Source organism: Ursus arctos, unplaced genomic scaffold (genome assembly GCF_023065955.2).
Source record: "Ursus arctos isolate Adak ecotype North America unplaced genomic scaffold, UrsArc2.0 scaffold_120, whole genome shotgun sequence".
In the NCBI taxonomy this organism is placed as follows: domain Eukaryota; kingdom Metazoa; phylum Chordata; class Mammalia; order Carnivora; family Ursidae; genus Ursus; species Ursus arctos.
The window spans coordinates 41,973-60,000 of NW_026622787.1; the positions used below are offsets into that span (position 1 = coordinate 41,973).

The 18,028-nt window shown below is 38.5% G+C and overlaps 1 protein-coding gene across 1 annotated transcript in view; it reads left to right on the forward strand.

Annotated features, from left to right (window-relative positions):
* Positions 1 to 18,028, forward strand: part of LOC130541807 (membrane-spanning 4-domains subfamily A member 6A-like) — a 36,344-nt gene continuing 18,316 nt past the window's right edge. The window contains exons 1-2 of the mRNA XM_057310818.1: positions 1 to 134; positions 3,494 to 3,595. The gene's annotated coding sequence lies outside the window, so the exon portion shown is untranslated. The remainder of the gene's footprint in view (positions 135 to 3,493; positions 3,596 to 18,028) is intronic.

Sequence of the window (18,028 nt, forward strand, 5' to 3'; positions counted from 1 at the left end):
GTTCTGCCATAACCATCCTTCTCCAGGGCAGAAGGCAGGGGAGCCACTCCCTGAAAGACATGAAGCACAAGGTCGCAAACCAGGATAGGACGGCTTTGTACTTAAAACCCCAGCAACCTCGGACAGACGGCAAGGTAGGTGCAGGGCGTTTTCGGGATCATGTATTCTGGTAGAATTTGGCAATGATTCTGTGATGAGTCTGGGCTGGGGATACACAAAATCCCTGGATTGGGAGCAGACCCAGGCTGGCAGAGTGAGGACCCGGGGAGGGGAGCGGGGAGCAGAAAATCCTTTCTCTGCCAATTCGGTGGTTGTTCTGTGTCAGTATCTTCTTCCTGTTACCTGTTCGGCAAGGATATACGCACCGACAGCAGTGTCACAAATACTTCACCTACTGCCCAGAGTCAACGGACTGCTCTTGCCCCATTTGCTTCCATGTTACATAATAAAAATAAATAAATCTTTATTTACCAGCCCTGAGCCTCCAGTCCCTTTTGCCCCCTTCTGCACTCAGAGACAATCATTAGTTTTCCCTTCTTATCCATGTAAAATTTTTAACCACATGCATATGTGCTCATACACAGGTTAGGACAGTGTTTTATTTTAAAATTAGAGTTTTGGAAAATAAAATGATCTTCTTCACCAAAAGCCGAATATGCCCTTGTCTTAAATTCTGAAATACACAGAGAGAAAGGTTTTCACAGAGGCAAATGTAAACTATATGGTCAAAAGTAATTCAGGAAGTTAATTCTTAATTCTGTCTGTCTTTTGCATCAGAATTCGTTGTTTTATCCATAAAAGCGTTACTTGTTTTTGTTTTAGAATTTCAGCAATATCATCCTTTCATTGCTTATCATTAATTCATTTAAAAATAAAGGTTATTCTCCCACTATATACCAAGTGATGGCCCAGATGGTAAAGAAACAAAAATAAAGAAAATCTTAAATTACAAGGAAGTCACCACCAGAAAAAGAAAAAAAATTGCGAGTACGTTTTATAGTTAGCTTATAATATTTTGCAAATATTTGATTTAATCCTTAGAAAAGAAGTGTTTCAGCGAGGGTGTCAGAACCTGATTATCCAGGTATATCTAGTGAGAGTGAAAACAGAGAACACCTTTTTGGCATGAAATTTGGGATGTGTAACACATGCTATATAAGCCTTCCGTTTTGATGCAATAATCCCACCAAAGGAAATTTTATAAATATTAATGTTAAATGGATATTTATTTATAATAACAAAAATGTCATTAAATATATGGCATCTTGTGAATGCTTAATAAATTATACTATTAGCCTTTTTTTTTTTTAAAGATTTTATTTATTCATGTGACAGAGAGAGAGAGACACCAGCGAGTGAGGGAACACCAGCAGGGGGAGTGGGAGAGGAAGAAGCAGGCTCCCAGCGGAAGAGCCTGACATGGGGCTTAATCCCAGAATGCCGGGATCACGCCCTGAGCCGAAGGCAGACACTTAACGACTGAGCCACTCAGGCGCCCCTATACCATTAGCTTTTTTATGAAATATTGTACAAATGTAAAAGTGATGATTAGAAGACACTTGGAAAGATTTTTAATATATAATATTAAGTGTAAAAAATTCAGACACAAGTATGTGCATAAACCATAATTAAGCTCTCAAAAACCATTTATGTATATCCACGAGGGTGGAATGGAGACAAAAATATGTGCTAGCTGGCCTCTTAGAGAAAGTTTGTCAATTCCTGTTCTAGCCCACTAGATGGTAGGATCCTTGAGGTTAGGGAGATTGTTCTATTTACTGCTCCATCTTCTGTGCCTACAACAATTCCTGAAACATAGAGGCTAAAATATGTTGAAGAGATAAGTAAATAGATTTAAAAAAAAATGATGAATGCCAGTTATCTCAAGGCCCAGTTGAGTCTGTCACTTTGTGTCCTGGGCTCTTGATCAATTGGGACTTCCACAAGGATAGGGAGAGAAAAAGAGAATATTTAGACCAAAGAATCCCAGGCATCCAATTCAGATTTTTAGGAGTAAGAGTACTGCCCACTGTTTCTCAAATCTGACCATATATTTTGGTGAAAGATTAAACCGAATGGATAAAGAAGATGTGGTCCATATATACAATGGAATATTACTCAGCCATCAGAAAGAATGATTACCCAACATTTGCATCGACATGGATGGGACTGCAGGAGATTATGCTAAGTGAAATAAGTCAAGCAGAGAAAGATAACTATCACATGGTTTCACTCATTTGTGGAACATAAGGAATAGCAGGAAGATCAGTAGGAGAAGAAAAGGGAAAATGAAGGGGGGAGGTAAACAGAGAGGGAAATGAACCAGGAGAGACTATGGACTCCAGGAAACAAACTGACTGTTTTAGAAGGGAGGGGGTTGGAAGGATGGGCTAGCCTGGTGATGGATAATAAGGAGGGAATGTATTGCATGGAGCATGGGGTGTTATATGCAAACAATGAATCATGGAACACTACATCAAAAACTAATGATGTACGGTATGGTGACTAAGGTATCATAATAAAATTTTTTTTTAAATTAAAATTTAAAAAAAGAAAATACTAAACCTAAAGCCAGTTTTCTAGGGAGATGGATTAAAGACTGATTAACTTGATTTTTATTGTTATGTTAGTTTCTTATTGCTGCTGTAACAAAGTTATTGCCAACTTAGTGACTCTGGACAACATAAACTTATTATCTCACAATTCTGGAGGTCAGAAGTATGAAAATGGTTCTCATTGGGTTAAAATCAAAGTGTTGGTTGAGCTACATTCCTTTCTGGAGGCTGTGAGGGAGAGTCCGTTTCCTGGCCTTTGCCGGCTTTGAGAGGCTGCCCACAGTCCTTGGCTTGTGGTCCCATCCTCTGTGTTCAAAGCAAACAGTGCAACATCTTCAAATCTCTCTTGGACTTTGACTCTTCTGCCTCCCTCTTCTACTTAGAAGGCTTCTTTAATTATTTTGGGCCCACCCAGATAATCCAGAATAATCTTTCCATCTCAAGGTCATTTAATAAATGGCCTTAATTTAATATGCAAATTTAATTCTCCTTTGCTATGTAACTCGACATATCCCTGGGTTCCAGAGGGTAAGATGTGGACCTCTTTGGTCTATTAATATTCTGCCCACGATTATTACTCTGCCTATAACTACCAAGATAAGAGATCATACTATCGTGTCAACTAGATGGAATTTCTGCTGTTTGAAAAACCTAAGTTAACTTTATGATCCCTTACCCTCTTTAAAGAGTTTTCACATTCTGTATCTACAATTGCACTGGAAGATAATGGGTGGGGGAAAGTGATTATTTTATTAATGAAAAAGATGAAAGGGTGTGCGACATTCAGCAGGCCAACACTGGCCAAGGATATATGGCCGCAGTGAGGAGCCGGTTTTTCTGACAGCAGGCCAGTCCTAGTAGCCTTGTAATCAGATGGTCAATGTTTTCATCTTGCCATCTCTATTTCTCACGTTTCCTGGTTATACATTTGTTCCTAGGGTCTGGAAGCTATGGTGATTCTGCTAGGTGTGCTTGAGTTCTGCATTGCTGTGTCCCTCTCTGCCTTTGGATGCAAAGTAACCTGTTGCCATCCTGAGGGGGTGAGTATTGGGCTTGCCTCGAAGACATCTGTGTTAGTTCTCTGTGGCCATGTAATACATTCCAGAAACTTAGAGGTTTAAACAACACACATTTATGACTTTCAGTTTCCATGGGTGAAGAGTCTAGGCACAACTCAGCTGGTTCCTCTTCTTGGGATCTGACAAGGCTGTAATCAAGAAGCTGGCTGGGGCTGTGGTCTCAGCTGAGGCCTCGGATCCTCTTCCAAGCTCATGGAGTAGAATTCATTTCCTTTCCTCTGTGCAACTCACGACAACGGACTTCTGCTTTTGAGGCCAGCGAGAGAGTGGAAACCTCCCATGCTCTAGGTTTCTTTTAAACAGCTCCCATGTTTAGGCCAAGTCTACCCAGAATTATGTCCTTTTTTAGATGGAGGTATACAGCTTAGTGATTTGACAATTCTATCCAGTGCCCAGTGCTCACCGTGGTAAGTGTCACCTGTCACCATGCAAGGTTATTACAATATAATGACTATATTCCCCACATTGTACTTTTCATCTTCACGACTGATTGATTTTATAACTGGAAGTTTGTACCTCTTAAGCCCCTTCATCTATTTTGCCCATCCCCCACCCACCTCCCCTCTGGCAACCACCATTTTGTTCTCTGTGTTTAAGAATCTGTTTTGTTTGTTTTATTTTTTAGATTCCACATGTGAGGGAAATCATATGGTATTTGTCCGTCTCTGCCTTACTTCCCTTAGCATAATTCCCTCTAAGCCCATCTATATTGTCATGGTTGACAGGATCTCATTCTTTTTTATGTCTGAGTAGTATATATCCATCTTGTTCATCCATTCATTTATCAACGGATCCTACATTACTTCCATATCTTGACTATTGTAAATAATGCTGCAGTAAACATAGGGGCACATATATCTTTTCAAATTAGTGTTTTCATTTTGTTTGGGTAAGTACTCAGTAGTGGAATTACTGGATCATTGGTATTTCTATTTTTAATTTGTTGACGGACCACCATACTGTTTTCCGCACCGATCAAATAATGCACCAATAGTATTTCATGTTCAGCTGCACCGATCTACATTCCCACCGACGGTGCAGGAGGCTCCACATCCCCACCAATGCTGGCCATTCTGACAGGTCTGTGAGGTGGCACCTCAGTGGTTTTGATTCGCATTTCCCTGATGACTAGTGATGTTAATAAGCACCTTTTCCTGTTGGACATCTGTATGTCTTCCTTGGAAAACTGTTTATGAGAATACTGTTCTTTTTGATAAACTCAAAGTCAACTGCTCAGTAACCGACTCACAGGAGCGCTATCCCGTCATCTACACAGGCCCCACCCATACTCAAGCAGGGGGAGTCACGTAGTGGCAGAGTCTCTGGGTGTCATCTTAGCATCCTGCCTACCACAATGAATAAAGACAAACTAATTTTCTCCATCCTTACTCCCCCTAGTCCTCTCTTAGTCCAGATCAGAGACTACGTCACAATGGAGAGGTCCCCCGAGAGTGCCAGATTTTGCTCCATTATCCTATCATAGCAGCCTTCCCTGGGCTACTGAAGAAAGTCAGTGTTTCAAACTTCTTTACCAATGTGTGCCTACCTGCCCATCTCTTACCCTGAGACCTGCAGCAGAGCCTCCTGGCCACTGAAAGAACATCACATAGAGAGAGGGGATTGGCAAATGGGAAGAGAGAAGAGACCAAGAGGCACTGGGAAGAACAGGACAAGGATATCTTCCAAGAATTGAATTAAAATGCCAAGAGTCGCTCATAGTTTTATTATCCAAAGGCAAATCCTAAAATAGTAATAGTTCGATGAGATTATTTTTTCTCTTGCTCTTCTCCACCATTTTGTGTCTCTTTACTTTCTTTTGGGGCTTCTGTGCTACACCACATCTCCTGCCCCACAGAAGAGAGGTGGACTAACTCTGTCCATGGCCTTTGGCATTGTAAGACCCTAGAGGTTAGAGTCTTCAGCAATTCCTAATGACTTTGTAATTTCATTAAGTGAAGCTTTTTATTTTCATTGACCACAGCATCGGCACACGGGAGCAAATTCTGTAGTAACCTTCTTATCATAATGTCTAGGCCTGTGTTCCCTTCTGCTCCTGGAGTTACAGAGCTGGGAGTTACACTGCTCCCACAACAGCCCTTGGTGTGAATCCAGAAAAGCAACGTCTTTGAGGCATTAATGCTGAAGTTTCATGTCTTCCTGTTCCTATCCTCCCCCCACCCCCCACACACATACATACTCCATTTCACACTGAGTTTGTGGAAGAAAGACCAGCGTTTTCCTTAGTTTGCTGATACCTTCTAATAGCACATTCAGCCCTTGAATGGCACAAACCATTATTTGAATTAAGTACAAATAGAGGAAAAATCATTTCATGCATCAGATTTAATTTATGTTTTTGATCTCTCTTCCCGTTTCTCTTCCTCCCTCCTTCCTTACCTTCTCTCTCTCCCCCCAATTTTTCTCCTTCTCTTCCCTCCCCATTCTCTCTCTCCTATAGGGCAGGATTATATCTTAATCAAGTATGTATCCAGTACCATATATGTGATTGTGCAATACATGGTATTTCCTGAATGCTCATTAAATACATTTGATTTATTACAGAGCAACAATAAATTCAATTAAATAGAAACAATAAGTTCATGCACTGCCTACTTCCTAGTCAGATGTGATATGGTGGAAAGGAACTAAGTGATGATATCAGGAAATGTAGTGTGGTGGTAAACAATGGGGGCTTGTAAATCAGACAATCCTGGGTTTTCATCTTGAAAATTCCATCTCTCCCAGTTGCCATGCATACCACAAAATGTCTCTGTACTTCCTATTTCTCTTCAGTAAAATAGTAATAATATCCCATGGCTCGTAGACTTGTGATAATATAGGTAGAGCAACTACCACTCTGGCTGGCACGACTGAGCCATAAAAGCTTTAATACACACATACATGGATACTTATGTGCATGTGTATGTATTTGTGGGTATATCCCTGCAGTCTCATTTTATTAAACACATATTTATAAAGTGCCTGTGATGGGCAGGCATCCAGAGAGTGATGTGCTTCCTCTCATGTAGGTTGAACGTAGGGGGCAGAGCATAGCTGAACATGTAAACAAGCAGTCAAAAGATTTTCATGTGTTGTTAGAAGCTATGATGATGAAGCAAGTTAGCAGGCTAACAATGGCTGGGGAGAGGGTGGACATTAGAAAAAGTAACCAGGACAGTTCTTTCTGAGAAAGTAACATTTTCATGATAGAAATACTATCGTTGCATTTTTAAAAATTATGTTCAATTAGCCAACATATAGTACATCAGTAGTGTTTGATGTAGTGTTCAACGATTCATGAGTTGCATGTAACACCCAGTGCTCATCACCACACATGCCCTCCTTAATACCCATCACCCGGTTACCCCATCCCCCCACCCACTTCCCTTCTGTAACCCTCAGTTTGGTTCCTGGAGTCCAGAGTCTCTCATAGTTTGTCTCCCTCTCTGATTGTTTCCCATTCAGTTTTCCCTCCCTCCCCCTGTGGTCCTCCATGCTATTCCTTATGTTCATGGACATTTTTTTTTTCTCCTTTTAACTTTTCCTTTTTAAACTTTTTCCAACTTTTTTGAGGTATAATGGACAAATACTAATTATATATATTTAAGATATGCAATGTGATGTTTTGATATATGTATATATTGTGAAATGATTACCACATACCCATCACCTCACAAAGTCAACTTTTATATTTTGGTGCTTAGAGCACTTCAGATCAACTCTCTTAGCAAATTTCAGGTATACATTTTATTAAGTGTAGTCAGCATGCTGTACATTAGATCGCCAGAACTTAACTAATCCTGCGTAACAAACTTTGTACCCTGTGACCAACATTTCCCCATTTCCCCACTCCCCAGCTTTTGACAACTCTCATTTACTCTCTCCTTTTATGGGTTTGAATTTTTTAAATTCCACATGTAAGTGAGACATACAACATTTGTCTTTCTGTGTCTGGCTTACTTCACTTAGCATAACATCCTCCAGCCTCAACCTGTTGTCATGAATGGCAGGATTTCCTTCTAACTCTGAAATCACACACACACACACACACACACACACACACACACACACACACACACATTTCTTCATTCATTCATCCACTGGTGGCCACTTAGCCTTTTCCATATCTTGGCTGTTGTGACTAATGTTGCAGTGGACATGGGAGTACAGATACCCCTTTGAGATTGTGATTTCATTTTCTTTGACTCTATACCCAAGAAGCAGGATTGCTAGATCATACAGTAGTTAATTTTTAATTTTTTGAGAAACCAACATACTCTTCCATAATGGTGAACCAATTTACATTCCCAACAAGAGTGCATGAAGGTTCCCTTTTCTTCACATCCTCATCAACATTTGTTATGTCTTTTTGATAGTAGCCATTCTAACAGGTGTGAGTGATATTGCATTGTGGTTTTGATGTGCATATCTCTGATGATTAGTGATGTTGAGCATCTTTCCTCATTCTTGTTGGCCATTTGTATGTCTTCTTTGCAGAAATGTCTATTCAAGTCCTTTGCCCCTTTTCTAATAAGGTTATTTGGGTTTGGGTTGTTGTTTTGTTTTGTTTCCTGTTTGGGGTATTTTTGCTATTGAGTTGTTTGAGTTCCTTATATGTTTGGAAATCAATTATCCAATGTATATATCAGATGTATTGTTTGCAGATATTTTTCCCATTTCATAGGTTGTCTTATCATTTTGTTATCTCCTTTGCTATGTAGAAGCTTTTCAGTTTAGGTGCAGGAAAAGAATTTGACAAAATTCAACTTTATTTCATGATAAAAGCTGTCAACAAATTAAGTTTAGAAGAGGGGTATCTGCCTGGCTCAGTCAGTAGAGCATGTGACTCTTGATCTGGGGGTTGTGAGTTTGAGTCCCATGTTGGGTATAGAGATTACTTAAATAAATAAAAAAATATATAAGTAAACCTAAAAAAAAAAAAAACAAATTAGGCTTAGAAGAAATATACCTCAGCATAATAAAGACCATATTTGACAAGCCCACAGCTAATAATGAAAAGCAGAAAATTTTCAAGACAAGCATGCTACTCTTGCAATTGCTATTCAACATAGAACTGGAAATCCTAGCCAGAGCAATTAGGCAAGAAACAGAAATAAAAGACATAAAATGGAAAAGAAGAAATAAATGGTCTGTTTTTAGATGCTGTGATCTTATATATAGAAAACTCTAAATACTCCACCAAGAAATTTCTAGAACTAATAAATTTATTGACGTTACAGAATAAAAAATCAACATACAAAAATCAGCTATGCTTCTATACACTAACAATAACAACAAAAAAGAAATTAAGAAAGCAATCACATATACGGTAGCATTGAAAAGAATAATAAGCTTAGGAATAAATTTAACCAAGGCATTGACAGATTTGTACATTGAAGGCATGCCTGGGTGGCTCAGTGGGTTAAGTGTCCATCTCTTGATTTCAGCTCAGGTCATGATCTCAAGGTCATGAGATAGAGCCCTGTGTTACTTTCTCTCTCTCCACCCTCTCTCTGCCCCTCCCCTTCACTATTCACACACACACACACACACTCACACGCGTGCACGCGCACACTCTCTCTCTCTCAAAAAATATTTGTACACTGAAAACTCTAAGATATTGACGAAAGAAATTGAAAAAGACACAAATACATGGAAAGATACCCTGTGTTGTGGATTGGAAGACTTAATATTGTCCAAATGTCTATACTGCTCAGAATGATTAAAGAATCAATGAAATCCCATTAAAATTTCAATGGCATTTTTCATGGATATAGAAACAACAACACAAATATTGGAACCAGAAAAGATCCCAAATAGCCAAAGCAATACTGAGCAAGAAGAGCAAAGCTAGAGGCATTATATCTTCTGATTTCAAAATACCTTGCAAGACTACAGTAACTGAAAGAGTATACTACTGGCAAAAAGACACACAGAAAAATGGAACAGAATAGAGAGCCCAGAAATAAAGCCATGCTTTTATGGCCAACTGATCTTTGACAAGGATGCCTAGAACACATGAAGAAGAAAGGGCATTCATGAAAATGTAAGGCCTCCCTCCCTCTACACCAACCTGTTTGCCTCGTCCATATCTGCAGATTGACAATAGGTAGAAAAAGGCAATTAAGACATTCCCTTTTCTGGTTGAAGATTGAACAGTGATTTAGCAAGACCCATCAAGGTAGAACCCCAAAACTTTGCTTTTATATTAATATAGGCATTATTTTTTTAATTAATTAATTTATTTTTTATAATAATTTTTTATTATGTTATGTTAGTCACCATACAGTACATCCCTAGTTCTTTATGTAAAGTTCCATGATTCATTACTTGCGTATAACACCCAGTGCACCATGCAATACATGCCCTCCTAAATACCCATCACCGGCCTATCCCAATCCCCCACCCCCCTCCCCTCTAAAGCCCTCAGTTTGTTTCCCAGAGTCCATAGTCTCTCATGCTTTTATGTTAACATAGATATTCTATTTGTATTGCTGGGCATCAATGTGGATACCGGTAACCTGGCTTATTACTGGCAGATGTGTTTACCTATAAAGCAACTAGCTTTCAGATAAAATTCAATGAAGAAAAATAGCAAGACATGGAAATAAGATGGGTCTTTGATGCCATAGTTGAGAAGCTATATCCTAAAGCTTGTCTTAACTATGATTTTTAATGAATAATTTCTATGGTTTAAGCCATTTCAGTTGAGTTCCTTATTAATCATAACTTGGGTTTTTGTCATTCTTCTTCTGTGAGTTATTTGTTCATGTTCTTTGCTGATTTCCTTTTTATTTATTATGTATATGTATTTTCATATTGGTGATACTAATCCATCATCTATATTTAGTCTATGATGCAATTATGTTTTCTTAGTGAGCTATTTTTTTTCTTACATTTCTTTTTGTTGTCTCTTGCCCTAAAGTTATTTTTGAATTTAATGTAGAGTTTTTAAAAATCATTTTATTTATGAATTCTCACAGTTTCAATTTCTCATTTCAACTTTACAATATATTCATTAATATTTTCTTTTCTTGCTTTATAGACTTGTCTCTAGCATTTATTTTTATTACTATTGTTGAATATTAGAAAACACTGACATTAAATGTTAGTATTTTACCATGCAATAGAAACATGTTTGTCTCTTCTTGTACTAGCCACAATCTTCTAATTATTTTATACATGTTGATATTTTAAACGACCACTCCCTCCCTCATTGTTTTTTCTCCAATATTTCATTTACATTTTACATTTTCAATACACAGCATTTATTCCCATTTGTTCTGATAATCATGACCTGAATTTCCTCTAAGGAACCACCATTCCCTTACCCCCAATTAATCACAAAGGTGGACCTGACTCTACCCTCCATTTCTCCTAGATCTGGGCAATGGCAGAATCACATCAACCCGACTAATGTGGCTGGTTCTGAAGTAGCTTAGGGACCTAAGAAAATCTAGTTGTACAAATGATACATTTCCAAGCAATGCTAATTCCAGTATTTTTGCTTCACTGACCAGGAAAGAGAATCTTCCTCTGTTTTCTTTCCTGTTGTGCTTAGAGCTGTACGGATAGAAATCTAATGCTCTAAACAGTCGTCATGCTACTGTATGAATCCTATCAGAGACAAATGTTTACAGAAGAAAGCCAATCTGAGAGGTTCCAAGTGAAAGATCAGTCCCTAACAATGTCCTTTGAATCTCTGGAGTCAAGGTATCCCTGGAACTGAGCCAACATCTGGAGTCAAGCCAATTCCTGAAGTTTTAGACATATAAAGGAATTGAAATAGATCTATTCAAGTAGTGCAGTAACTGGACAAAATCTTACCATGGTTTCCTCTTTAATTCACATAAAAGCCAAAGCTCTTACTAAGTCCTGCGAGACCTTACATCATTTGATTCTTTGCTATTTCTTGGATTTTATAAAATACCTATACTTGTATTTGCTGAGATGTTGCTTTGGGTTTATATTAAATGGCCAGAGAATGTCTTCCTTCGGCAAGAATTTTTGCATCCATAAACCTTTCTATGTTTTTATTTATATAAGCAATATAAGAGTAGCGCATTTTTACTTGTAAGAAGTTCATACAAACATTCCAGGCTATTAGAGCAAGATGTTATGATTCTAACTTTTAGAGAAGACTGCCTGCCTGTATTTCACATCGTATCATTTTAAACTTTTCAGTAATATATAAGTCTGTTTTTATTGATTGGTTTTTCTCCTGATTATTGGTTATTGTCTTATTTCCGCTTCTTGGCATGTGTAATAATTTTGGATTGGGTGCTAGATGTAGTCATTTTTATGTGGTTGACTGCTCAAATTTTCTCTTTTCAGAATACTACACTATATTTCTGACAGGCAGTTAAACTTGTAGATCAGGTTGATTCTTTTGAGACTTTTTTTTTTTTTCTAATCTGGGCTTTTATTGTAAAAAAACACTAATTTGGTAACGTTCTAAAACTTATAAGGGAAAGAAAGTATGATTTGTGGTATTTTTTCTTTCCTTTCTTCTAATTATAAGACTAATACACTGCAGAATTACTAGAAAATCTAGGAATATATGAGACAAAACACACCAGTAATCCTACCATTAAAGATAAGCATTGTTAACTTGCTAATGTATTTACATATATACATATATGTACATAAATATTTAAAAATAGATTTGTGTTATGTGGCATTTCTAGGCCTATTTTAATGTTTTTAAAAGCCTTTATAGGGAGGCTTTAGAATCATTATTATTCTGGACTAGTTTAGATATATTATTAAGGCTTAACTCCTCTGAAGGTCCTTATATCCTAAGGGTTCATGGAGACTCTGCACTCCCACTTACAGAAACTTGAATGTCTCCCAGCTCTGTGTGACATCTGGTAATCATTTAGCTTGCAACTCTCTGTTTAGTCTTTAATTGGACTTTTGGAATTTCAACTTGTAAATGTCAGCTTAGTATTTCACAACAAATTCGAGGAGACTTTCTTACAGATTTTAGGAAGTCTTCTCTCTGCATACCTACCTCCTTTCTGGTTCTGCACTCACTAATTCAATTTTAGCTGCTTCACCTCCCTTAACCTCTGATTGCTGTCTTCTCAATGGAGCGAGATCAGTAGGGATCCATCTCCCTGACCATGGTCTAGAAAGTTTCTTCATGCGGAGCCAGACCAGTTGTTATATTCACATTTGTTTCCATTTTCTCCATGTTGTAAGCCCTGCAGTGACTACTGTCCAATGTCTGAAAATAGTTACTTAGAATTGTTTCTAGTTGTATAATTGTACAAAGTGGTCTACAGAGTAAGTCTGGTTCCATGATGACAAGAAGAATTGGTCTTTTCCTTCAATTTTAAAAGGATCCCAATAAACAATATGTTTGTATTCTTTGTTTCCTTTCGCAACATGTAAAATTCATCTAAGGATATCTAAAGACGTCATTTAATTAAGTTAATACTTGCCTGATCATTTAAAATCTTCAACCATAAACTTCAAGTAGAACAATTTTCATATACTCATTATCTTAAGTCACCGTCTTTAGATTCCCTGAGAACCAACTCATAGAAGACACTTGCACATTTCAAGTTATTTTATATGTAAGTTCTGATATTTTCCAATGCCTTTATATAGTAATATCTGGAAAGTTTTGACTCATGTTCAAACATTTTTGTTTTCACACAATTAAAATAGTGGTAACACAATGAGACAAAGCTATACAAATTTCAGGGCAAGTGTTTAAATTTTTGAAGTAATCAAAATATATTCCTTGGTTTGATTTTTTAAATAGCTGTATGATAAACACAAAAAAGGTACATAAAATCACTTTCTTTTGATTTCTTGGTGAATAAGGAAAAAATATGACTTCTAAATATGAGATATGGTTTAAACAAAGCTGACAATGTGTTTGGCTTCCTTCTGGAACCTCTTCAAGGTCAACGATTTGTTTTTTACTGATTGACATTTGTTAGGGTTGCTGCAGCCCACGTGATTCTCAGGAACTTAGCTAGCTCTGATTAACTTGTAGGGCTAAAAAATAGACATTTTTATTCATGTCCAATAAGTGCAGACATCAGGTGGAGGAAGTTCCGAAAGTCCCTGAGGTTGCTCGCTGGTTGTTCCTATTTTTATTGTCAATTTTAGCAAAGTGTGAAATGTTCCCCCATTGAAAAAGTCAGACACCTTGTTCCGATTCTTCTCTATTAATACATACAGCTTCACCAGAATCACCCACCTCTTGATGGACTCCTTCAGCTTGACCAAGTAGGGCTGACTGTCGGGAGGAAGAGAGTCATGGGCTAGCTGGGGGTCAGGCACCTCATGGTGCTTTGCAGCCCAGCTGTCATCCAGGCTGTTTTCTTTTGCCTGGCTACCAGACCAGAGTTCGTGGTCCGTATTGATTACCTTTGAAAACTGATTTTTCCTTCAATTGTTTTTTTCTACTTAGTATTCCTTCCCTCCCAAATTTGATTAAATATGACAGAGAGCAAGGAAAAATTTTCCACTTTACCTCTAGCTCTGAAGCCACGGAAGCTGTGTCCACACCAAGGTCCCCAAATGACCTAAGTTGCATATTACATATATACATACACACATATGTATGTGTATAATATATATGTAATATATACATATACATAAATTTTAAGGTTACAGTGTGTGTCTATATGTCTGTGTGTGTGTGTTTTCTTGAGTTATGAAGCCCTGGCAAGGTCTGGGTGTAAGATCAGAGTCCTTTTGTTGTTGATAAAGACTGTCTTTACCAAATGAAAATTATATCTCGACTACAAAATTTAGTTATTTAGTACTTGGTTAAATTATCTCAATATCATTCTAATCAAATTTATTTTGTAACTAGGGATGTGCTTGTGATACAAATGTGACACAAATTTGCCTATAAATCCATTACGTGTATACAATCCAAAGATTCACCTTTCAATGGAATACTACAGAAGTTTTATACGAAACTTGTTTTAGGGGCACCTGGCTGCCTGAGCTGGAAGAGCATGCCACTCTTGATCTCGGAGTTGCAAGTTCGAGCCCCGGTGGAGTGTAGAGATCACTTCAATAAGTTAAAAAAACTGAAAAAAATTGTGTTAGTTGGCCTAGTGAACACAGGTTTCATATTTCAAGTGTTTTTTTTATTTCTCTATCTGGAAGACATCTGGTCCAAAAAGAAAATTCATACAAATATTGTCTGCAAATATTATTTCTTGCCTGCAAATATTATTTCTTCTTTGTTCTTAGTTAGATTGCCTAAATCAGTCTTGTTTCACCAGTTCAGCTATTTGAAAGGACTCACTGGGGGCACCTGGGTGGCACAGCGGTTAAGCGTCTGCCTTCGGCTCAGGGCGTGATCCCGGTGATCTGGGATCGAGCCTCACATCAGGCTCTTCTGCTATGAGCCCGCTTCTTCCTCTCCCATTCCCCCTGCTTGTGTTCCCTCTCTCGCTGGCTGTCTCTATCTCTGTCGAATAAATAAATAAAATCTTTAAAAAAAAAAAAAAAAAAGGACTCACCGGACTCCACAGAGTATTCTCACATAAGGCTTTTACCTAAAGACAAAAGGTACGCTGCAGCAAGAGAAAGTACAGGCAAGCGTTGGAGACATTCCACAGTACATGCTCCTCATTGACCCAGCCAGATGCATGAACCATGCTACTCTGGCTTTAACTGCCCAGATTTGTGCAAGAATCTCTCAATGTCTCATTAAGTTATCAAGCCAGCCTCATGAAACCGGTTAGGTTAATTGCAAACCATGAGTAAAGAAGCTGATAGAGGGGGTCACGAAGGCCATTTGGGATTCTAAACAGCAGATCATAAATTCCAAAGTTCTTGTCTCAACCAGGAGTCAAAATCCAGACATTCAGACATCCCCAGGGATAGAGATACACCTGCAAATTAACTCCATCTCTACAATGTCTTTATTCAACAAATATTTATTGAGCATCTACTATCTGCCAAGCATGTAGCAATGAACTAACCAGGCTGTCTGTGACTTCACAGAGCTGACGTTCTAGCTATTTCCAGAGTTACTCTTCGAAAGGCAGTTCTAACATAGTCAATGCAGAATTCTCAGTTAAAAGTGACAATAAAAATCTGGCATCGTCTCTAAACTTCATGTTCACCTTATAACTAGCTTCCCTTTACCATACTAAAACTCCTCCGACCCACAAACTCAAGAGAGATAATACACACTTAATTTAATTCCTGTTTTAGGGTTATGCGTTACCCAGCAATATGACACAAAAATAGTGAAGAGAAGGCTATTAAACAGCAAAGCTCAACTGAGTAATCTGAAAGATCAAATTGGCTTTATTGAACAAGTCATGAGTTGGACAGCACACATTCTAGCAAATAGAAAGGAGCTATGTTGTGCTGCAGGAAAGGAAAGGCTTCTGAAGACAAAGAGGGGGCAGAAAAAGGAAATCAGTAGCAAACAATGCATTGTTTTGGTCAAGGCCATCCTCCTAAGGGGGATGGAAGGGGTCTATCAGTAAATTTCCTAGTGCTGACCAGGAAATTCCATGTTGATTGGTTAGAGATTCCATTCTGGGGGGGTTGAAACTGCATTAAGTGTTAAGTCTTGGTTTGCTGACATGGAGCTTTAACATAATGACTCCATTAGGGGCCTGTGGTTTCCTTTTTTTTTTTTTTTTAAGTTTTATTTATTTATTTGAGAGAGAGAGAATACGAGCCAGGGGAGGGGAAGATGAACAAGCAAACTCCCTGCCAAGCACAGGGGAGCCTGACATGGGGCTCAAAGTAGAGCTGGATCTCAGGACCCTCAGATAATGACCTGTGCCCAAGGTAGATGCTTAACTGACTGAGCCACCCAGGTGCCCCTGTGGTTTTCTGCTTTAACAGGCAAACGCAAAAGAGTACATGCTGTATGATTCTATTTATTGAGATACCAAAACCAGGACAAACGAATCACGGGTATTAGATGTCAATAGGGCGGTTACCCATGGGGGTGTAATGGCTGGAAGGGAGCTCAAGGGCTGCGTGCCTCTGGGTACTGGCACTTTTCTAACTTTTGATCTAGGAGAGGGTAACATTTGTGTTCCCTTTGTGTTTCCCTTTACGCTTTTTATCAAGACTTAAGCACTTTTGATGTTCCTCCAACTAAAACATCAACATTAAATCCCTGTCTCCAGCTCTTGGAAACTTGGGCTAAGACCATTGAAAGTTAATTTTCAAAATAGGTGTTCCTCATCCTCATGCAGGTAGATTACATATGAAGTGGTTTACCTGTATGTAACATACACATAAATTGGTCTATGCATTAATCATTTTCTCCAGGCTGTCTGTGCAGGAACAAAGAATTACACCAGCATTTAAATTTTCATTCCTAGTTTAAAAGCAAAGGAAAAAGTCAAACAAATCCAAAAATCATCAGTGCAGATTTTTTTTTTTTTTTAAGATTTTATTTATTTATGTGACAGAGAGACAGCCAGTGAGAGAGGGAACACAGCAGGGGGAGTGGGAAAGGAAGAGCAGGCTCCCAGGGAGGAGCCCAATGTGGGACTCGATCCCAGAACACCGGGATCACGCCCCAGACGCTTAATGACTGCGCTACCCAGGCACCCCCCAGTGCAGATCTTTACATAAGGGCTTTGGGGATTCCACATTACACATTTTTTCTTAAGTTTCTGGTTTCCAAGGAAATGGCACTCTGAATCTACTTCTAGCCCAGGCTTGCTGGTAACCGCTTTATACACAGCTCTGCTTGGCTTTAAGCCAATCAAAACACCACATCTAAAGTTTACCTAAATTCCACCTTTCCCCAGATGCTAAAATAATCCCATTTCTTCCTCTGGTTAGGTGTCTCCTAGTTCTTATGGTGCGCGCCATCACTTGTGGCAACGAGTCAATAAACCCACTCTGTTGGACAACATACTTGTCCCTGGCACTGTTCATTAGATGGGCATTATCTGTCTACATCTATAGATACTATTTTATAATACTGACTGTGCAGGAACACACAGACTGTAATTTAGAGAAATATGTATTTGGTCACTCAGATAACCAAACATATTTCTCATATATATTCAGTCTTCATTCACAGTTCCTGATTCACTTTTCCCAAAACCCTTGGAACTTCCTGAGTGATAAGATCAATGGGAGCATCTTTTGTTATAATGTTTGGTGTCTTGTCCTCAGTTCCTAAAATCCCTTCAGAGACATAAAGGTGGAATGGGGGTCTTGTGATTTATAACAAGCCACTTTCCACTGACTGGGTTTATATTAATGAGGTGACACAACCACAGGATTAGAAGGTTGGAACTTTTCGTCTGCCCCCCTGAGCTCCAGGAAGAGAAGAGGAGCTGGAGGTGAATCAATCACTAATGGCCAATCAATCACGTCTGAGTAATAAGGACTCCATAAAAATAAAAAAACCGAAAGGGTTAGGAT